The 23713-nt window shown below is 43.7% G+C and overlaps 1 long non-coding RNA gene across 1 annotated transcript; it reads left to right on the top strand.

Annotated features, from left to right (window-relative positions):
* The first annotated feature begins 441 nt into the window (after positions 1-441).
* LOC134956985 (uncharacterized) lies at positions 442-1288 on the top strand. Its single transcript, XR_010186358.1, has 3 exons — positions 442-495; positions 1126-1149; positions 1259-1288. It is a non-coding gene; the product is annotated as an uncharacterized LOC134956985 (long non-coding RNA).
* The last annotated feature ends 22425 nt before the right edge of the window (positions 1289-23713 follow it).

Raw genomic sequence — 23713 nt, 5'->3', positions numbered from 1 at the left:
AGAAGAGGGTTTATATAGCTGGTGCTGTCCACGCCCCACTCAGACCTCACAGACTGTGAGCACAAAAACCAGCACCGGATCCCCTGCCGTGCACAGAGCCTTTAACCACTGCACAGCAAAAGACCCGAACCGGAGTATCAGCTACGCTCAGGTTACTCCGCTAGCACTTGTCTCCCGGTTGCCATGACGACGTGGCAGCACAGAGCAGGAGACCCTAACACTTCCCTCTTAATTTATGATTTCCATCACCTGTGTTGAACTAGTTAAATGATAAGAAAGCTGTTTCTTCACAGGTGATGGCAATAATAAATTAAGAGGGAAGTCCAGAACCAGAGCATTTTGTACCTAGTGGGGCGGGTCATGTTGGAGGGTATGTGTATTTCCTGGAATGAACCTTTTTTTTCTCATTAATGTTTTTTTTCACAGGCCCTACACTGGAACAGGCCACCGAGGAGGAGGAGGAGGAGGAGGATGATGATGAGGCGGCATTTAGTGGTAAGAATTATTACTGACATTGATCTGATGCCATCAGAGTAGCACTTTTCATCAGATTTTTCTGGCAAGTGCCTAGAAATCGGATGAAAATTGCACAAATCAGAATAGTGGATGGAGGACTTTAGATGAGTGTTTTTGTTTGAACTGGTGATGTTGCCCATACAGTAGCAACCGATCACATTCCACATTAACATTTATTTAGCTACACTTACAGACGATAATGCAGTACAGTAGGTAATACTGTATTTGGTTGCTACTGTATGGACAACATCACCTGTTCTAAAAAAACTCCCATCTTACTATATTTACCTGTCTCTCTCTCTCTCTCTCTCTCTCCCCTTGTCACTGTCTCTCCATTCATCTCTCTCTCTAGCTACTGTCAGTGATGAATTTCCCATTAGGCATGAGAGGCACGTACTGTACCTAGGGGCGGCATCTGTTTGGGGTCCGCAGTTGGATGCTTACAGTATGCTGATACTGTCATCCCAAAAAGTACCAGTACAGTAACTGCTAAATATTTTCAGTATACTGTACAATATGCCATGATTGCATGGAGTGTAAATAGGTAGCACATACAGTACAGTACTGTACAGTATACTGTATCTTATAATATTCTTCTTTTACCCACAGACGACGAGCCAGAATACATTTTTGGTAAATATACTGTACAGTAGCAATAGTTGGTACTGTAATTACAGTATTTTTTCTCCAACATTATTTTAAGTCAAACTGATATGACTAACTGTATTTTATCTTTTTACAGTCCGTCGCCAACCAGTGGAGGAGACACCAGGTAATAGGAGAGAAATACATAATGCACTGTACTGTACTCTAACTTACTGTAACATGTATAACACTGAGCTGATCATCTCTGACATAACCTTACAGTACATACTGTACATTCTCTCCTTTTTCACCCTCTTCACTCCACAAATGCATGCTGCGTATCCTGACTACTGATTTCTTCCTTAAACTTGTTTGTAAGACAGGCTCTCAATGCCCACTTCTTCATCACACCCAGCCATCTTTCATCCTACCCCTCTTTTCCATACTGACAGTCTATCCATTTCTGTCTTTCTGCTCATTGCAGTTAAATGCCGGCTGTCGGGTTAACAGTGACAATGCCGATAGGCGTAATCCCTACGCTACATATGTTCCCACTTGTGGGTGTCCACGACACCCATAGAGTGAGAATAGATCCTGTGTGGAGTTATGCGAGTCACAAGTCTGTTGCGTGGCGAGAGCAACAAGGCTGCAAGGAGACTTGGAGCACTCATTCCTCTGCCGACGTTCTGGCAGGAGGGATATAGCTGTTGGTACAGTATATACTGTAAACAGCCAGTATCCCGTCCGGTGGGATTGTGTATATAATCCAAATGCACAGTGGGGGTGATTCAGACCTGATGGCTGCTGGGCATACCGCAATGCTCACACACGTCGCCAAACAACAATAGGCATTGGGGACAGTCTGGTTCAAAACTTACGATCGCACGGGCGTTCGCAAGGCGATTGATAGGAAAAGGCCGTTTGTGGGTGAAAACTGACCATTTACTGGGAGTGTCTGGAAAAACGCATTTGGACACGAGTTATTAGGGAGGGTGTTTGATGTCAGCTCGGTCCCCACTCAGCCTGATCTCATCGCACAGTAGGAGAAAGCCCTGGGCTGCGCACAGACTGCATATACTGGATTTTCACAACTCTGCATACACATGCATTTGCACGCTTGCAAGGGTGAACATGTGAATGCAGCAGTACAATCAGGTCTGAATTACCCCCAATGTACTGTACTGTACTATAAGATATTTTGAGCTGGGACCTCCTATCTGTTGTGCTTTTCCATCTGTTAAATGTCTACAGTATTTACCATGATCTGTACTTGTACTGTGGTGTTTTATTCCTTTGATAATTTGTTTATGACCTGTTGAAGCTAAACTCTTGTACAGTACTTTATATTTTGAATACCAGCAATACAGTATAATACTGTACCTACAGTATAGAGTAGTAATTGTATAGTATTGGAATGTGACTCATTTTTTTTCCCTCCAATACAGTGCCAATGATTTATGGGGGCCAGAGACAGGGCCATGAAAGGTGGGCTGGCCCGGACACAGGCACCCAGCAACCCACTTATACAAGAGGTAAGCTATAGCAATGCTTAAATTACCTCAACAGCATACAGTAGTGTTCTATTTACTGTACTGACAATACAGTACTGTACATTGTAAATATCAAGATTTTCTAATTTAGAGTACAGTACTGTAATGCCACTATTACTGTACAATGTAAAGTATACAGTATTTGTGTTGTAATACTGTCCTTTTTTTCCCACAGAACAAGTGCGGCAGCTGTTAATGATGCTCAGAGTCATTCTCCACCTGCTAGTGGACCACCTTTTTAATTTTATTTTGCGTTTCATTTAATTTTTGTTTTAAATAAATGTTTTGATTATACTCCGTTGTATAGTATCTTTTTTTTACTGCATGGTACTGCATGACAGAATCTCAGGTCATTTATAAACTACAGTATGGCATACTGTACACCATAGAATTATCTGGCAGATAATCTGCCAGATCTGGCTGTTAGGAATGAAATTCTGGTAATGGATGAGTGCAAATGACAGTCATCCATTATCAGATTTGTATTCCAACCAGCCAACCAATGAATGTTCAGGTAGCAGTTGATTGATACAGTATGCACACTTCTCCGTCTCCCATGTGTGCTTTACATAGAATGCAGAAAGGTGCGTCAAGGGACATGGCAGCAGTACAATGCAAGGGAATAGGACACTATCTCACAGTAGATTGAGCATACTGTACATTGTAGCAATAGCATACAGTAAGTGTGACATGTACAGTATAATACAGTGGGTGGCATGTACTGTATCACTGGAAAACTGATTAGGATCAACTGGTAATGTACAGTACCAATGGTGACCTACTGTACTGTATATACAAAGTTGTATGTACTACAAAGTGCTAGTACAGTAACAGTATGACCCTGCCCGGATGAAGCCATCACAAGCCATAGACTCATGCCCAGTAACAGGGGGATAACATGGGGTACACTTCTACCATGCACTGAAATGCCCAAGGATTCTGCCTCTCAGCAAGCTTGTGCAGTGCATACAGTACAACCCCTTCTCTTGAATTCCCATCATACAGTAGTACTAATTTACAGTACAGTATATGAGAAAGTTGGGAATACAAAAATTGGAAACCACGTCATGTTTATTTTAAGAAACACTTTATTTACGGACAAAATCAGTAGGAACATGTAACATCACACATATTGTAATAAGAAAGCCAACATCACACATACTGTACGGTACTTTAATCAAAAGGTAACATCACATATACAGTAACAATATCAACGGAAGCTTTTTTTTTTTTTTTTTTGGTGGTGTGGGGTGATGAGCGGATTCGGTTTTACTCGGTTCTCAAAACCGAATCTTATTGGCTATCCAAAACACGTGACATCAGTGAGCCAATAAGATTCGGTTTTTAGAACCGAGTAAAACCGAGTAAAACCGAATCCGCTCATCACGGGTAATGTTTTTTTTTTTTTTAGGTTTTGCTATTTTTGTATTATTTTTAGTTTTTGTCTGTCGATTTTTAACACGGTTGCATACGGACACCAGAACGGAAACTGACAACAGCAGCCCCTGGATGGACACAGCACAATGGACTCAGACGCTTGGGGATTGAAACACTTTATTTACAGCCTGGACATATGACAAAGGCAGTAGGAACATGTAACATCACACATACAGTATTGCAATAAGAAAGCCATCATCACACATACTGTACGGTACTTTAATCAAAAGGTAACATCACAAATACAGTAACAATATCAACTTAAACTTTTTTTTTTTTTTTTGGTGGTGTGGGGTAATGTTTTTTTTTTTTTTTAGGTTTTGCTTTTTTTGTATTATTTTTAGTTTTTGTCTTTTGATTTTTAACACGGTCGCATACAGACACCAGAACGGAGAACGGAAACAGACAACAGCAGCCCCTGGATGGACACAGCACAATGGACTCAGACGCTTGGGGATTGAAACACTTTATTTACAGCCTGGACATATGACAAAGGCAGTAGGAACATGTAACATCACACATACAGTATTGTAATAAGAAAGCCATCATCACACATACTGTACGGTACTTTAATCAAAAGAACAACAAAAAATGTTTATTTCTGTAGGGATCATGGATAACAATTTTTTCCAAGAAACAATAGTAGAGGGACGTATGGTGCCATTTGTGAATAAATATTACCCAACTCACCATAGGATATTCCAAGACAATGATCCTAAACACTCCGCCTCTGCCAAATTTATGGAAGAGAAAGGTATGAATTGGGAACGCACACCACCAGAGTGAGTATTCTTTCAACAGTGTACAAGTAAAATTTTGGGTAGCACTCTAGTACTGTAAATATATTTTTTGGTTTAATAAACAGTACAATACCGTATGTTTAATTTTCTCTATTTAATGTCATTAATTGACAAACTTTTTTTCTATACTCTTTTTTTTTTTTTTTTTTATAGATCACCAGACATGAATCCAATTGAATTAGTGTGGGCTCAATTGAAGAGGTACATTAGGAGTGTTGCGAAGCCAACAACAAAACAGCAGCTGTTGGATGGGATAAAGACATTTTGGCTAGAAGTACTCACACCTGAGCATTGTAATAATTATATAAATCACCTGTATAAAGTATTACCTGTTATAGTCGAAAGAAATGGTCAAGCCACAAATATGTAGTTCTGTACTGTATTTTATGTTTAAAATTTTTAATTGGTGCATTATTAAAAATGTTTATAAAATTCCCTTTGTCTGATTATTGCATAAACTAATGTTGAATATTATACAGTAGTAATGTTATTGATGTGTATGAACAGTTATTTTCTGTTTTATAAGTCCTGAATAAGAGTACTGTACATTTTGATCAGTACAGTACATGCAATCGGATGTTGTAATAAATACTTTTTTTTACATTAATATTGATTTTTTTTCCAATAAATATTACCTTATACAGTATGGTACGGTACAGTACATGGGGGTAACTGTACAGTATGATGTGCTGTTATGGGGGAGAAATACTTTTTTGTTTTTTTTATTACAAAAACACAAATGCATCCCAGATGAAAATCTGCTATACACAGCAGACAGCTTATGGTGACAGAACTTACCTACTGTATCCCCACCCATAGTCGTGGTATATTTTAGATTGCCTAATGAGACACTCCTGCAGCATTGCCAATGATTCATGTAAAACCTGTGTGCAAACAGTATCTCTATTGAATGCAAAGTACTGTACTGTACAGTATTACCAGAGCCGTCCCTAACCAACATGATGCCCTAGGCTACATTTCGGCTGATGCCCTCTTGCACAGATGCTAGTTCCGCCTATAACCCTGCACCCCTTTCCCAGCACCATCACCCATTTTGGTGCTCCTACCCCCTATAATTTAAATACTGTAGGAACAATGTGCACATTTAGTGCCAGCCCAAAACAGTGCAAGTTCTTGCTGGGAAGGGGCATGGTAACTAGAGATGAGCGGGTTCGGTTTCTCTGAATCCGAACCCGCCAGAACTTCATGTTTTTTTTCACGGGTCCGAGCGACTCGGATCTTCCCGCCTTGCTCGGTTAACCCGAGCGCGCCCGAACGTCATCATGACGCTGTCGGATTCTCGCGAGGCTCGGATTCTATCGCGAGACTCGGATTCTATATAAGGAGCCGCGCGTCGCCGCCATTTTCACACGTGCATTGAGATTGATAGGGAGAGGACGTGGCTGGCGTCCTCTCCATTTAGATTATAAGAGACTGAGAGAGATTTACTGGAGCTGACTAGGAGGAGTACTGTTACTGTAGAAGTGTAGAGACTGAGTGGAGAGAGTTTACTAGTGAGGACAGTGCAGTTTACTTTATAATCCGTTCTCTGCCTGAAAAAAGCGATACACAGCACACAGTGACTCAGTCACATACCATATCTGTGTGCACTGCTCAGGCTCAGGCCAGTGTGCTGCATCATCTATTATCTATATATAATATTATATATATCTGTCTGACTGCTCAGCTCACACAGCTTATAATTGTGGGGGAGACTGGGGAGCACTACTGCAGTGCCAGTTATAGGTTATAGCAGGAGCCAGGAGTACATAATATATTATATAGTGAGTGACCACCAGACACACAGTGCAGTTTATTTAATATATCCGTTCTCTGCCTGAAAAAAGCGATACACACAGTGACTCAGTCAGTCACATACCATATCTGTGTGCACTGCTCAGGCTCAGGCCAGTGTGCTGCATCATCTATTATCTATATATAATATTATATATATCTGTCTGACTGCTCAGCTCACACAGCTTATAATTGTGGGGGAGACTGGGGAGCACTACTGCAGTGCCAGTTATAGGTTATAGCAGGAGCCAGGAGTACATAATATATTATATAGTGAGTGACCACCAGACACACAGTGCAGTTTATTTAATATATCCGTTCTCTGCCTGAAAAAAGCGATACACACAGTGACTCAGTCAGTCACATACCATATCTGTGTGCACTGCTCAGGCTCAGGCCAGTGTGCTGCATCATCTATATATATTATATATCTGTCTGACTGCTCAGCTCACACAGCTTATAATTGTGGGGGAGACTGGGGAGCACTACTGCAGTGCCAGTTATAGGTTATAGCAGGAGCCAGGAGTACATATTATATTAAAATTAAACAGTGCACACTTTTGCTGCAGGAGTGCCACTGCCAGTGTGACTGACCAGTGACCTGACCACACTGACCACCAGTATAGTTAGTAGTATACTTATACTGTGATTGCCTGAAAAAGTTAAACACTCGTCGTGTGACTTCACTTGTGTGTTTTTTTTTTTTTTATTCTATAAAAATAAAACTCATTCTGCTGACAGACAGTGTCCAGCAGGTCCGTCATTATATAATATATAATATATACCTGTCCGGCTGCAGTAGTGATATATATATATTTTTTATATCATTTATCATCCAGTCGCAGCAGACACAGTACGGTAGTTCACGGCTGTGGCTACCTCTGTGTCTCTGCACTCGGCAGGCAGTCCGTCCATAATTGTAATACCACCTAACCGTGGATTTTTTTCATTCTTCTTTATACATACATAGTTACATAGACATCTTCTCTTTATCAACCAGTCTATATTAGCTGCAGACACAGTACAGTACGGTAGTTCACGGCTGTGGCTACCTCTGTGTCTGCACTCGGCAGGCAGTCCGTCCATAATTGTATACCACCTAACCGTGGTTTTTTTTCATTCTTCTTTATACATACATAGTTACATAGACATCTTCTCTTTATCAACCAGTCTATATTAGCTGCAGACACAGTACAGTACGGTAGTTCACGGCTGTGGCTACCTCTGTGTCTGCACTCGGCAGGCAGTCCGTCCATAATTGTATACCACCTAACCGTGGATTTTTTTCAGTCTTCTTTATACATACATAGTTACATAGACATCTTCTCTTTATCAACCAGTCTATATTAGCTGCAGACACAGTACAGTACGGTAGTTCACGGCTGTGGCTACCTCTGTGTCTGCAGTCGGCAGGCAGTCCATAATTGTATACTAGTATCCATCTCCATTGTTTACCTGAGGTGCCTTTTAGTTGTGCCTATTAAAATATGGAGAACAAAAATGTTGAGGTTCCAAAATTAGGGAAAGATCAAGATCCACTTCCACCTCGTGCTGAAGCTGCTGCCACTAGTCATGGCCGAGACGATGAAATGCCAGCAACGTCGTCTGCCAAGGCCGATGCCCAATGTCATAGTACAGAGCATGTCAAATCCAAAACACCAAATATCAGAAAAAAAAGGACTCCAAAACCTAAAATAAAATTGTCGGAGGAGAAGCGTAAACTTGCCAATATGCCATTTACCACACGGAGTGGCAAGGAACGGCTGAGGCCCTGGCCTATGTTCATGGCTAGTGGTTCAGCTTCACATGAGGATGGAAGCACTCAGCCTCTCGCTAGAAAAATGAAAAGACTCAAGCTGGCAAAAGCAGCACAGCAAAGAACTGTGCATTCTTCGAAATCCCAAATCCACAAGGAGAGTCCAATTGTGTCGGTTGCGATGCCTGACCTTCCCAACACTGGACGTGAAGAGCATGCGCCTTCCACCATTTGCACGCCCCCTGCAAGTGCTGGAAGGAGCACCCGCAGTCCAGTTCCTGATAGTCAGATTGAAGATGTCAGTGTTGAAGTACACCAGGATGAGGAGGATATGGGTGTTGCTGGCGCTGGGGAGGAAATTGACCAGGAGGATTCTGATGGTGAGGTGGTTTGTTTAAGTCAGGCACCCGGGGAGACACCTGTTGTCCGTGGGAGGAATATGGCCGTTGACATGCCAGGTGAAAATACCAAAAAAATCAGCTCTTCGGTGTGGAGGTATTTCACCAGAAATGCGGACAACAGGTGTCAAGCCGTGTGTTCCCTTTGTCAAGCTGTAATAAGTAGGGGTAAGGACGTTAACCACCTCGGAACATCCTCCCTTATACGTCACCTGCAGCGCATTCATAATAAGTCAGTGACAAGTTCAAAAACTTTGGGTGACAGCGGAAGCAGTCCACTGACCAGTAAATCCCTTCCTCTTGTAACCAAGCTCACGCAAACCACCCCACCAACTCCCTCAGTGTCAATTTCCTCCTTCCCATGGAATGCCAATAGTCCTGCAGGCCATGTCACTGGCAATTCTGACGAGTCCTCTCCTGCCTGGGATTCCTCCGATGCATCCTTGCGTGTAACGCCTACTGCTGCTGGCGCTGCTGTTGTTGCCGCTGGGAGTCGATGGTCATCCCAGAGGGGAAGTCGTAAGCCCACTTGTACTACTTCCAGTAAGCAATTGACTGTTCAACAGTCCTTTGCGAGGAAGATGAAATATCACAGCAGTCATCCTACTGCAAAGCGGATAACTGAGGCGTTGGCATCCTGGGTGGTGAGAAACGTGGTTCCGGTATCCATCATTACTGCAGAGCCAACTAGAGACTTGTTGGAGGTACTGTGTCCCCGGTACCAAATACCATCTAGGTTCCATTTCTCTAGGCAGGCGATACCGAAAATGTACACAGACCTCAGAAAAAGAGTCACCAGTGTCCTAAAAAATGCAGCTGTACCCAATGTCCACTTAACCACGGACATGTGGACAAGTGGAGCAGGGCAGGGTCAGGACTATATGACTGTGACAGCCCACTGGGTAGATGTATGGACTCCCGCCGCAAGAACAGCAGCGGCGGCACCAGTAGCAGCATCTCGCAAACGCCAACTCTTTCCTAGGCAGGCTACGCTTTGTATCACCGGTTTCCAGAATACGCACACAGCTGAAAACCTCTTACGGCAACTGAGGAAGATCATCGCGGAATGGCTTACCCCAATTGGACTCTCCTGTGGATTTGTGGCATCGGACAACGCCAGCAATATTGTGTGTGCATTAAATATGGGCAAATTCCAGCACGTCCCATGTTTTGCACATACCTTGAATTTGGTGGTGCAGAATTTTTTAAAAAACGACAGGGGCGTGCAAGAGATGCTGTCGGTGGCCAGAAAAATTGCGGGACACTTTCGGCGTACAGGCACCACGTACAGAAGACTGGAGCACCACCAAAAACTACTGAACCTGCCCTACCATCATCTGAAGCAAGAAGTGGTAACGAGGTGGAATTCAACCCTCTATATGCTTCAGAGGTTGGAGGAGCAGCAAAAGGCCATTCAAGCCTATACAATTGAGCACGATATAGGAGGTGGAATGCACCTGTCTCAAGTGCAGTGGAGAATGATTTCAACGTTGTGCAAGGTTCTGATGCCCTTTGAACTTGCCACACGTGAAGTCAGTTCAGACACTGCCAGCCTGAGTCAGGTCATTCCCCTCATCAGGCTTTTGCAGAAGAAGCTGGAGACATTGAAGGAGGAGCTAACACGGAGCGATTCCGCTAGGCATGTGGGACTTGTGGATGCAGCCCTTAATTCGCTTAACAAGGATTCACGGGTGGTCAATCTGTTGAAATCAGAGCACTACATTTTGGCCACCGTGCTCGATCCTAGATTTAAAGCCTACCTTGGATCTCTCTTTCCGGCAGACACAAGTCTGCTGGGGTTGAAAGACCTGCTGGTGACAAAATTGTCAAGTCAAGCGGAACGCGACCTGTCAACATCTCCTCCTTCACATTCTCCCGCAACTGGGGGTGCGAGGAAAAGGCTCAGAATTCCGAGCCCACCCGCTGGCGGTGATGCAGGGCAGTCTGGAGCGACTGCTGATGCTGACATCTGGTCCGGACTGAAGGACCTGACAACGATTACGGACATGTCGTCTACTGTCACTGCATATGATTCTCTCAACATTGATAGAATGGTGGAGGATTATATGAGTGACCGCATCCAAGTAGGCACGTCACACAGTCCGTACTTATACTGGCAGGAAAAAGAGGCAATTTGGAGGCCCTTGCACAAACTGGCTTTATTCTACCTAAGTTGCCCTCCCACAAGTGTGTACTCCGAAAGAGTGTTTAGTGCCGCCGCTCACCTTGTCAGCAATCGGCGTACGAGGTTACATCCAGAAAATGTGGAGAAGATGATGTTCATTAAAATGAATTATAATCAATTCCTCCGCGGAGACATTGACCAGCAGCAATTGCCTCCACAAAGTACACAGGGAGCTGAGATGGTGGATTCCAGTGGGGACGAATTGATAATCTGTGAGGAGGGGGATGTACACGGTGATATATCGGAGGGTGAAGATGAGGTGGACATCTTGCCTCTGTAGAGCCAGTTTGTGCAAGGAGAGATTAATTGCTTCTTTTTTGGGGGGGGTCCAAACCAACCCGTCATATCAGTCACAGTCGTGTGGCAGACCCTGTCACTGAAATGATGGGTTGGTTAAAGTGTGCATGTCCTGTTTATACAACATAAGGGTGGGTGGGAGGGCCCAAGGACAATTCCATCTTGCACCTCTTTTTTCTTTTATTTTTCTTTGCGTCATGTGCTGTTTGGGGAGGGTTTTTTGGAAGGGACATCCTGCGTGACACTGCAGTGCCACTCCTAGATGGGCCCGGTGTTTGTGTCGGCCACTAGGGTCGCTAATCTTACTCACACAGTCAGCTACCTCATTGCGCCTCTTTTTTTCTTTGCGTCATGTGCTGTTTGGGGAGGGTTTTTTGGAAGGGACATCCTGCATGACACTGCAGTGCCACTCCTAGATGGGCCCGGTGTTTGTGTCGGCCACTAGGGTCGCTAATTTTACTCACACAGCTACCTCATTGCGCCTCTTTTTTTCTTTGCGTCATGTGCTGTTTGGGGAGGGTTTTTTGGAAGGGCCATCCTGCGTGACACTGCAGTGCCACTCCTAGATGGGCCCGGTGTTTGTGTCGGCCACTAGGGTCGCTAATCTTACTCACACAGCTACCTCATTGCGCCTCTTTTTTTCTTTGCGTCATGTGCTGTTTGGGGAGGGTTTTTTGGAAGGGACATCCTGCGTGACACTGCAGTGCCACTCCTAGATGGGCCCGGTGTTTGTGTCGGCCACTAGGGTCGCTTATCTTACTCACACAGCGACCTCGGTGCAAATTTTAGGACTAAAAATAATATTGTGAGGTGTGAGGTATTCAGAATAGACTGAAAATGAGTGTAAATTATGGTTTTTGAGGTTAATAATACTTTGGGATCAAAATGACCCCCAAATTCTATGATTTAAGCTGTTTTTTAGTGTTTTTTGAAAAAAACACCCGAATCCAAAACACACCCAAATCCGACAAAAAAAATTCGGTGAGGTTTTGCCAAAACGCGTTCGAACCCAAAACACGGCCGCGGAACCGAACCCAAAACCAAAACACAAAACCCGAAAAATTTCAGGCGCTCATCTCTAAAATAATACCCCCAGATGAAATGACACAACACAGTACTGCAACTTTATTCACATTATATCATGCAGTAGTGTATCTTATTCTTGTTACAGTACATCATATGATAGTACCACATTACTCCTAACAGTATTGCCCCTTATTCACATTACACCCCACCACATTGATCTTTATTTACATTAGACCACAGGTTCTCAAACTCAGTCCTCAGGACCCCACACAGTGCATGTTTTGCAGGTCTCACAGAATCACAAGTGAAATAATTAGCTCCACCTAATGTATGGACCTTTTAAAATGTGTCAGTGAGTTATTAATACAGTACACCTGTGAACTTGCTGGTTTACCGGCAAAACATGCACTGTGTGGGGTCCTGAGGACCGAGTTTGAGAACCACTGCATTAGACCATGCAGTAGTGCCCTTTCCTTATGTTACGCCAGAAAATATTGTACAGTAGCACACCTTATACACATAATGCTGCACATTAGTAATGCATTTCATATTTACATTTTCAGATTTCATTTCATGGAGCCGCAGTCACACACAGAATATAGGCATGTACTGTAGCATCTCATTTTATTCAGCAGAAGTTGATTATTCCTGTTTGGCTAGTTTGCCGCCTCTGTATATTACAATAGAAAAAAATAATAGTGTCAGTGAAAAAAACACCTCATGACAGATACTGTACACAAGCTTATGTCACATGGTATATGCAATTGCGGTCGAATTCCGGCTGTGGGGGTTCAGGGGCGACGGCCATTTTGACAGAGTACTACTGTATGCGATCAAGTCCGGTGTACCATAATGATAGACCTTGCTTATCCCTATCGCTTTGGCGAGAATATTGTGATGCTTCTTCAGCATTGCCCCGTAGCCTTCAAGACTACTGCTACTGTATCTCTCACTCCACTACTATCTCTCACTTCATCTCCGAGCGCTGGCTGCCACGTAGTGGGGGTTCAGGGGTGACGGCCATTTTGACAGTGTGCTACTGTATGCGATCAAGTCCGGTGTACCATAATGATAGACCTTGCTTATCCCTATCGCTTTGGCGAGGGGATTGTGACGCTTCTTCAGCATTGCCCCGTAGCCTTCAAGACTACTGCTACTGTATCTCTCACTCCACTACTATCTCTCACTCCATCTCCGAGCGCTGGCTGCCACGTAGTGGGGGTTCAGGGGCGATGGCCATTTTGACAGTGTGCTACTGTATGCGATCAAGTCCGGTGTACCATAATGATAGACCTCGCTTACCCCTATCGCTTTGGCGAGGGGATTGTAACGCTTCTTCAGCATTGCCCCGTAGCCTTCAAGACTACTGCTACAGTATCTCTCACTCCACTACTATCTCTCACTCCGTCTCCGAGCGCTGGCTGCCACGTAGTGGGGGTTCAGGGGCTACGGTCATTTTGACAGTGTGCTACTGTATGCGATCAAGTCCGGTGCACCATAATGATAGACCTCGCTTATCCCTATCGCTTTGGCGAGGGGATTGTGACGCTTCTTCAGCATTGCCCCGTAGCCTTCAAGACTACTGCTACTGTATCTCTCACTCCACTACTATCTCTCACTCCGTCTCCGAGTGCTGGCTGCCACGTAGTGGGGGTTCAGGGGCGACGGCCATTTTGACAGTGTGCTATGCGATCAAGTCCGGTGTACCGTAATGTGCATAGACCTCACTTATTCCTATCGCCCCTATGTATTTTAGCAAGGGGATTGTGACGCACCTTCAGCATTGCCCCGTTGTCCGCAAAATCTATCTCATCACTCGCTCCATAGCTGAGAGCCTCCATGGACTCACAGGCAGTAGCCATTTCAATTGCGTCTGCCCTGCTACAGAATTGTATGTGTACCGTATGGTGCATAGAACCTTAACAGTACATCTGCTGCAGCTTTGCCCTGGTTTATGAGATTAAAAAAAATTATAAAGTGTCTGGAAAAAACTAACATGCGTTCGTACTGTACTTTAGGAATCGAACACGGGACTCTGAGTATACTGTAGGAAGCGGAACACTTCACCACTTCGCCGCAGACAGATGAATAAATCCATTAGTTTTGATTAAGACAAATGGCTACGGGATTAGGATGCTAACATACTGTACAATATTCCTAATATCATTAGGCAATAATGAACTTCCAACACTTCCATTTGCGTCAGTGTACACTACTGGTTTTAGGTTGCTTTGGCTGCGGGATGCAGCGTAACGAGACGCACTAGTAAAGTAGTCCTTACTATACAGTACTGTATACAGTATTTCAGTATTATATTTTACGGGAGCCCACACGCATGCGCAGTGGTGATTGTAAAAAGCGACATCTGGTGGATGATCGCAGGTATTACACGTACAGGTAATGCCAAACGTCAAATGTCTGTCTCCGTGCGATTAGATAGCCTCTCTGTGACTAGGCGCGCCTCGCTATGCCCCAGTACGCTGCGTATGTTCGAACGGGACAAACGCCTCAGCCACTCAAGATAAAGGTGGCTACATCTGTATGCATGAGAATACCATAGGATATAATTGTAGATTAAAACAATGGGTTTGTATGTAATTGCACAGTAATTGGGATAGGATTGGTGGGAATTATCATGTGACCTGCATTACAGGGTATAAATACCCAGTTTGTTTTGTATGACTCTACACCCTGAGGAAGGAAAGCATTTCCGAAACGTGTTGGTGTTGAGGTATCCTGGAGGTTGGCACTCACTCTTAGTTTACCCATTGGCTTTTTTCATCGTAGTTTGCATACCATCTAAATTTAAGGAGTTTTTTTGGGTCCCTTTTTGTTTTTCCCGGGAACAATGAGGTGAATTAGTCCAGCTCTTTATTTTTCTTGCATTCCCATATGCCTTAGGGTATAGAGTGATATAAAATCTTATGCCTTCCAGGTTTTCTTCTTAGTCTTATATGTATTAATTTTTTATACAATATTAATTTTTTTCTATATATGGACGGTTTATGGATCTTTAAGTAAATAAAATATATCCTCTTGAACCTTTGTGGATTCTACCCTGTACATTTTTTTGATTGGGAGGCACCGTAAAGGATATCTTGAAGAGAAAGAAACCTTTCAATGCATATAGGGTCTATAGACCCAGGTAAGTGTTGTTCCATATGAGATAAGTGTATTAAGAACGAATTGAAATCAAGTAAAGATACCTTTATGTGCACGCATCTCACTGTTTGACGGTGAGTTCAAAAGTTTTCCTCTGGAAGGTTCTGAGCCAATATTGAATATTGGATATTATGTGGTGTGGTGATCTCTTTTTATATATACCCACAGAACTTTGCCCACAAGGCTAGGTTGGGAATATCTAGCAGCGCTCGAGGACCGCTCTCCTGTGTTTTTTAAGTGTGGTCACAGACGTTACGGATTCTCTCTTCTGTGGTAACAATTATAACATATGTTTCTTCTCTGTTACACTCCTAAGGCGTTATTAGCAGCTCTATATTATTAGATGTAATAGTAATTTTTAATACCTGAGTAATTGCACATGTAACCTCACACAATGATGGGGGGGGGGGTTATTCTAACAATGCACGCAGTTGTTCCTTTAATATACAGTGCTTGGAATAATATTTTTCCACTCAGATACTGCCAGGTTGTTTCATCCCCATATTTAATTACACACAAATACAAGCTCACATTGATACTGTTTTTCTCAGATATTAGTAACCAAATTGAAAAGGAAATATAAACAATTTGGTTTAATAAATGTATCCTTTGTTAAATATTGCTTTTATGATATTACACAGTATTAACCCCCATTGATAGTGACAGGGGGTTATATACTACTACATAATATTAAGAGAAAATAGTGACTTTGACTGCGCACTGTGGTACATAAATGTGGCGGGGAGTGCTGCTTGTATATAACAAGTTTGTCCGTCTTGTTTGGTAATTTTGCAAATAAACACTTATGGGTATACAGCGCTCAGCCCCAATTTTGTGATATGTCCCAGTAAGTGATACGTAATGATAAACAACCATACAATCACTGTAGTAGTATGCATAAAATGTAAACATTAATGATATCACAGCATAACTGTAAATTTCTTTTACGTATAATGATTCAATAAGGTGTGGAAGTACAGCTGATTTGTAACTGTCCATCCCTCTTAAGGGATCTGAGCTGTTTACCCAATTATCCTTGGTGAGTATTGTCCTGATAACTGGGTATCTGGATGAGAAAAATACTGTAAATTAGGTAAATAGGGAAGAAATAGACTAAATCTAGAACAAAAAGCATACTTGTGTACCAAAGCAGACCACGGCGTCCTGCTAGTCTGTGTTTGATGTGCGCGCACTAGGTCTCCTTATGTCTTCACGGTGTCTTGGGTATACAGTGTTTGGGTAGTGTAAAACGTGAAGGGGCTCCGGACTGGTTTCCCTCTTCTTGTCTATGAACAGTCACCCACTGAGAACTGGTTGGCCTTGGGATAGGGTCCTGTCTTAGGGGAGATATGCTCACAGTCGCGGCTCTCGGAGTGGCTATCTATACATATCTCCCACCTACGGAGACTCACCTCACTTTCTTCCTCCGCCATTCCCTGCGTCTCGTCACCGGCTTCTTTCTTCTGGTGCTCGTCTGTTGCCTGGTTACTTTCCCCACTTCCGGGTCTTCAGTCACGTGACCAGTTGGCTTTCAGAGGTGACTATTCACCGCCCTGTTCTCAGTATAAGTTGGCCGTGTTAGTGCAGTGTTAACTTTGTGATCCAATGCATTTCGGCCCTTAGGGCCTGGAAAGGGAATTTTTAATCTTAGCAACACAACATTGAGTAAGAACCATATAAGTGCACTTGACAAAGGACTTAAATTTGCCCCCACTTCAAGTATAAACAAATTCAACACATATTTGGATATACAGAAGTTCACATGGAAACTCACCTTAAAAAAGTTATTTCATCAAACACCACTACCACAACATAAACCACAAGCTACTGATATATACAAACACACCAAACATCAACCAGCGTTCACTTTCTATCCTAGTTATATGATGGGAAAACAGATAGAAACATTTACGAACATGATCCAACATGATATCTTTAAGATTTGCAGCAAACCACAGGGACACATACATAACAATATGATAAAAGCTGAACAAAGAGCACTCAAGGATTTAAGTAAAGATAAGACCATTATAGTCAAACTGGCAGATAAGGGAGGGGGAATAGTTGTATTAAACTGTGAAAACTACATTGAGGAGGCACACAGACTATTGAGCGACACCACCACCTACAAAAAAATTATCTGTAGACCCAATAATGAAATTCAAACATGAGTTACAGTCACTCCTTAAGAGTGGTTAGTACAATGAGATCCTGACTACGAGAGAACATTCATTTTTAGACATTCCACACCCAATCATTCCAGTGTTTTACTATCTTCCCAAGATACTTAAAGACCAACACCATCCTCCAGGCAGACCCATCATATCAGGAATAAAATCCCTCACCTCCACCCTTTCCCAGTAGACAACCATACGTATCAGCACAAATATCACATCTGAAAGACACTACCGATATAATGAATAGACTACAGAAAATGCAGTCGCAGGAAGATTTTTGGTTACATGCGATATGACATCATTATACACAGTGATAGACCATAATCAAGGTATTTCCAGTATACATCATTACCTGATGAAAGATGACAATATAGAACCCAAACAGAGGGTTTTCATTAAGGATTGCATATACTTCATACTCACCCATAACTACGTATGGTTTGGGGACACATTTTACCTCCAAACAGGTACAGCAATGGGGACAAGGTTCTCGCCGAGCTACGCTAATCTTTTTATGAGCCATTGGGAGGATGACTTCATTTGGTCCAGGCGGGAGCTCGACACGAGCCTCGTCCTATGGTCTAGATTCATCGATGACATATTGTTCATATGGAAAGGTGACTGACTCACTCACAAATTTCATTAGTTACATCAAGAACTATCACAATCTACATTTTATAACCAATTACAGTAAGATGAAAGTGGAATTTTTAGAATTAAATATATTCATTGACAGCAATGTAATTCACACAAACACATTCCACAAGTCAGTGGATGTGAACAGTTACATTCTGACATCGTGGCCATTACCTTAACTGGTTGAGAAACATATCAATGGGACAGTTTAGATGACTGAGAAGGAACTATTCAAGAGTAACTGATTATGACATACAGGGACAAGATTTGGAATTTAAGTTGATAGAATAAAATTATGATAGGAACATGACTCAAGATACATTTAACAGAGTAAGAGACATGGAAAGGGAACCATTACTGAATTATAAACAGAAGCAGGAACAAGACATGAACAAAGACATACACTTCATCACACAATACTCTAGACAATCAAACCAAGTCAAGAAGATCATAGACAAATACTGGCCAGTCCTGTTACAGGATGAAACACTGGCAGATGTTTTAGCATTGAAACCCAAAGTGATATTCAGAAAGGCATCCGACATTGGGGGTAATTCTGAGTTGATCGCAGCAGGAACTTTGTTAGCAGTTGGGCAAAACCATGTGCACTGCAGGGGAGGCAGATATAACATGTGCACAAAGAGTTAGATTTGGGTGTGGTGTGTTCAATCTGCAATCTAAATTGCAGTGTAAAAATAAAGAAGCCAGTATTTACCCTGCACAGAAACAAAATAACCCACCCACATCTAACTCTCTCTGCACATGTTATATCTGCCTCCCCTGCAGTGCACATGGTTTTGCCCAACTGCTAACAAAGTTCCTGCTGCGATCAACTCAGAATTACCCCCATTAGGCAGAAAATTGCGAGGAACCATATTGCACCCAAAACACAGTCACAGAGCACAATTGACAAACATTGACGAAAGGGGAGTTCTACTACTGTGGTACATGCAAAGCCTGCACAATAACTAGAAGTAGGAGCACAAAACAAGTACACAAAGTAATATCTACCTCCAACAACAAAACAATAGACATCGGCAGTGTACTGACATGTCATAGCAAAGGAGTTGTCTACATTCTTGAATGTCTATGTCACAAACAATACATAGGAAGGACAATCGGGCAACTCAAGATCAGGATTAGTGAGCATGTCTGTAATTATAATAAAAGGATCAGAAGAACATTCATCAGCACATTTAAAAAAAAATTCAGGCTACGTTCCAGTGCTCTGCTTATATCTGAATAGGCTGCTATAACCAGTAGCTACAATGATGAGCACCGGAAATTTTTCGGGTTTTGTGTTTTGGTTTTGGGTTCGGTTCCGCGGCCGTGTTTTGGGTTCGAACGCGTTTTGGCAAAACCTCACCAAATTTTTTTTGTCGGATTCGGGTGTTTTGGATTCGTTTTTTTTCTTCAAAAAACCCTAAAAAACAGCTTAAATCATAGAATTTGGGGGTCATTTTGATCCCAAAGTATTATTAACCTCAATAACCATTATTTCCACTCATTTTCAGTCTATTCTGAACACCTCACACCTCACAATATTATTTTTAGTCCTAAAATTTGCACCGAGGTCGCTGGATGACTAAGCTCAGCGACCCAAGTGGCCGACACAAACACCTGGCCCATCTAGGAGTGGCACTGCAGTGTCACGCAGGATGGTCCTTCCAAAAAACACACCCCAAACAGCACATGACGCAAAGAAAAAAAGAGGCGCAATGAGGTAGCTGTGTGAGTAAGATAAGCGACCCAAGTGGCCGACACAAACACCTGGCCCATCTAGGAGTGGCACTGCAGTGTCACGCAGGATGACCCTTCAAAAAAACACCCCCCAAACAGCACATGACGCAAAGAAAAATGAAAGAAAAAAGAGGTGCAAGATGGAATTGTCCTTGGGCCCTCCCACCCACCCTTATGTTGTATAAACAGGACATGCACACTTTAACCAACCCATCATTTCAGTGACAGGGTCTGCCACACGACTGTGACTGAAATGACGGGTTGGTTTGGACCCCCACCAAAAAAGAAGCAATTAATCTCTCCTTGCACAAACTGGCTCTACAGAGGCAAGATGTCCACCTCATCATCATCCTCCGATATATCACCGTGTACATCCCCCTCCTCACAGATTATCAATTCGTCCCCACTGGAATCCACCATCTCAGCTCCCTGTGTACTTTGTGGAGGCAATTGCTGCTGGTCAATGTCTCCACGGAGGAATTGATTATAATTCATTTTAATGAACATCATCTTCTCCACATTTTCTGGATGTAACCTCGTACGCCGATTGCTGACAAGGTGAGCGGCGGCACTAAACACTCTTTCGGAGTACACACTGGAGGGAGGGCAACTTAGGTAGAATAAAGCCAGTTTGTGCAAGGGCCTCCAAATTGCCTCTTTTTCCTGCCAGTATAAGTACGGACTGTCTGACGTGCCTACTTGGATGCGGACACTCATATAATCCTCCACCATTCTTTCAATGGGGAGAGAATCATATGCAGTGACAGTAGACGTTGTCAGGTCCTTCAGTCCGGACCAGATGTCAGCATCAGCAGTCGCTCCAGACTGCCCTGCATCACCGCCAGCGGGTGGGCTCGGAATTCTGAGCCTTTTCCTCGCACCCCCAGTTGCGGGAGAATGTGAAGGAGGAGATGTTGACAGGTCGCGTTCCGCTTGACTTGACAATTTTTTCACCAGCAGTTCTTTGAACCCCAGCAGACTTGTGTCTGCCGGAAAGAGAGATCCAAGGTAGGTTTTAAATCTAGGATCGAGCACGGTGGCCAAAATGTAGTGCTCTGATTTCAACAGATTGACCACCCGTGAATCCTTGTTAAGCGAATTAAGGGCTCCATCCACAAGTCCCACATGCCTAGCGGAATCGCTCTGTGTTAGCTCCTCCTTCAATGTCTCCAGCTTCTTCTGCAAAAGCCTGATGAGGGGAATGACCTGACTCAGGCTGGCAGTGTCTGAACTGACTTCACGTGTGGCAAGTTCAAAAGGTTGCAGAACCTTGCACAACGTTGAAATCATTCTCCACTGCGCTTGAGACAGGTGCATTCCACCTCCTATATCGTGCTCAGTTGTATAGGCTTGAATGGCCTTTTGCTGCTCCTCCAGCCTCTGAAGCATATAGAGGGTTGAATTCCACCTCGTTACCACTTCTTGCTTCAGATGATGGCAGGGCAGGTTCAGGCGTTTTTGGTGTTGCTCCAGTCTTCTGTACGTGGTGCCTGTACGCCGAAAGTGTCCCGCAATTCTTCTGGCCACCGACAGCATCTCTTGCACGCCCCTCTCGTTTTTTAAATAATTCTGCACCACCAAATTCAAGGTATGTGCAAAACATGGGACGTGCTGGAATTTGCCCAGATTTAATGCACACACAATATTGCTGGCGTTGTCCGATGCCACAAATCCACAGGAGAGTCCAATTGGGGTAAGCCATTCTGCGATGATCTTCCTCAGTTGCCGTAAGAGGTTTTTAGCTGTGTGCGTATTCTGGAAAGCGGTGATACAAAGCGTAGCCTGCCTAGGAAAGAGTTGGCGTTTGCGAGATGCTGCTACTGGTGCCGCCGCTGCTGTTCTTGCGGCGGGAGTCCATACATCTACCCAGTGGGCTGTCACAGTCATATAGTCCTGAGCCTGCCCTGCTCCACTTGTCCACATGTCCGTGGTTAAGTGGACATTGGGTACAACTGCATTTTTTAGGACACTGGTGAGTCTTTTTCTGAGGTCTGTGTACATTTTCGGTATCGCCTGCCTAGAGAAATGGAACCTAGATGGTATTTGGTACCGGGGACACAGTACCTCCAACAAGTCTCTAGTTGGCTCTGCAGTAATGATGGATACCGGAACCACGTTTCTCACCGCCCAGGATGCCAAGTCCTCAGTTATCCGCTTTGCAGCAGGATGACTGCTGTGATATTTCATCTTCCTCGCAAAGGACTGTTGGACAGTCAATTGCTTGGTGGAAGTAGTAAAAGTGGTCTTACGAGTACGACTTCCCCTCTGGGATGACCATCGACTCCCAGCAGCAACAACAGCAGCGCCAGCAGCAGTAGGCGTTACACGCAAGGATGCATCGGAGGAATCCCAGGGAGGAGAGGACTCGTCAGAATTGCCAGTGACATGGCCTGCAGGACTATTGGCTTTCCTGGGGAAGGAGGAAATTGACACTGAGGGAGTTGGTGGGGTGGTTTGCGTGAGCTTGGTTACAAGAGGAAGGGATTTACTGGTCAGTGGACTGCTTCCGCTGTCGCCCAAAGTTTTTGAACTTGTCACTGACTTATGATGAATGCGCTGCAGGTGACGTATAAGGGAGGATGTTCCGAGGTGGTTAACGTCCTTACCCCTACTTATTACAGCTTGACAAAGGCAACACACGGCTTGACAAATGTTGTCCGCATTTCTGTTGAAATACTTCCACACCGAAGAGCTGATTTTTTTGGTATTTTCACCAGGCATGTCAATGGCCCTATTCCTCCCACGGACAACAGGTGTCTCCCCGGGTGCCTGACTTAAACAAACCACCTCACCATCAGAATCCTCCTGGTCAATTTCCTCCCCAGCGCCAGCAACACCCATATCCTCCTCATCCTGGTGTACTTCAACACTGACATCTTCAATCTGACTATCAGGAACTGGACTGCGGGTGCTCCTTCCAGCACTTGCAGGGGGCGTGCAAATGGTGGAAGGCGCATGCTCTTCACGTCCAGTGTTGGGAAGGTCTGGCATCGCAAACGACACAATTGGACTCTCCTTGTGGATTTGTGATTTCGAAGAACGCACAGTTCTTTGCTGTGCTTTTGCCAGCTTGAGTCTTTTCATTTTTCTAGCGAGAGGCTGAGTGCTTCCATCCTCATGTGAAGCTGAACCACTAGCCATGAACATAGGCCAGGGCCTCAGCCGTTCCTTGCCACTCCGTGTGGTAAATGGCATATTGGCAAGTTTACGCTTCTCCTCCGACAATTTTATTTTAGATTTTTGAGTCCTTTTTTTACTGATATTTGGTGTTTTGGATTTTACATGCTCTGTACTATGACATTGGGCATCGGCCTTGGCAGACGACGTTGCTGGCATTTCATCGTCTCGGCCATGACTAGTGGCAGCAGCTTCAGCACGAGGTGGAAGTCGATCTTGATCTTTCCCTATTTTTGGAACCTCAACATTTTTGTTCTCCATATTTTAATAGGCACAACTAAAAGGCACCTCAGGTAAACAATGGAGATGGATGGATACTAGTATACTTATGGATGGACGTGCGACTGCCGACACAGAGGTAGCTACAGCCGTGGACTACCGTACTGCGTCTGCTGCTAATATAGACTGGATGATAATGATATAAAAAAAAATATATATATATCACTACTGCAGCCGGACAGGTATATATTATATAAT

This window comes from Pseudophryne corroboree, chromosome 9 (genome assembly GCF_028390025.1).
Source record: "Pseudophryne corroboree isolate aPseCor3 chromosome 9, aPseCor3.hap2, whole genome shotgun sequence".
NCBI classification, from domain to species: domain Eukaryota; kingdom Metazoa; phylum Chordata; class Amphibia; order Anura; family Myobatrachidae; genus Pseudophryne; species Pseudophryne corroboree.
Note: the sequence above shows the minus strand (reverse complement) of the source record. Positions and strands in the feature narration are given on the sequence as shown.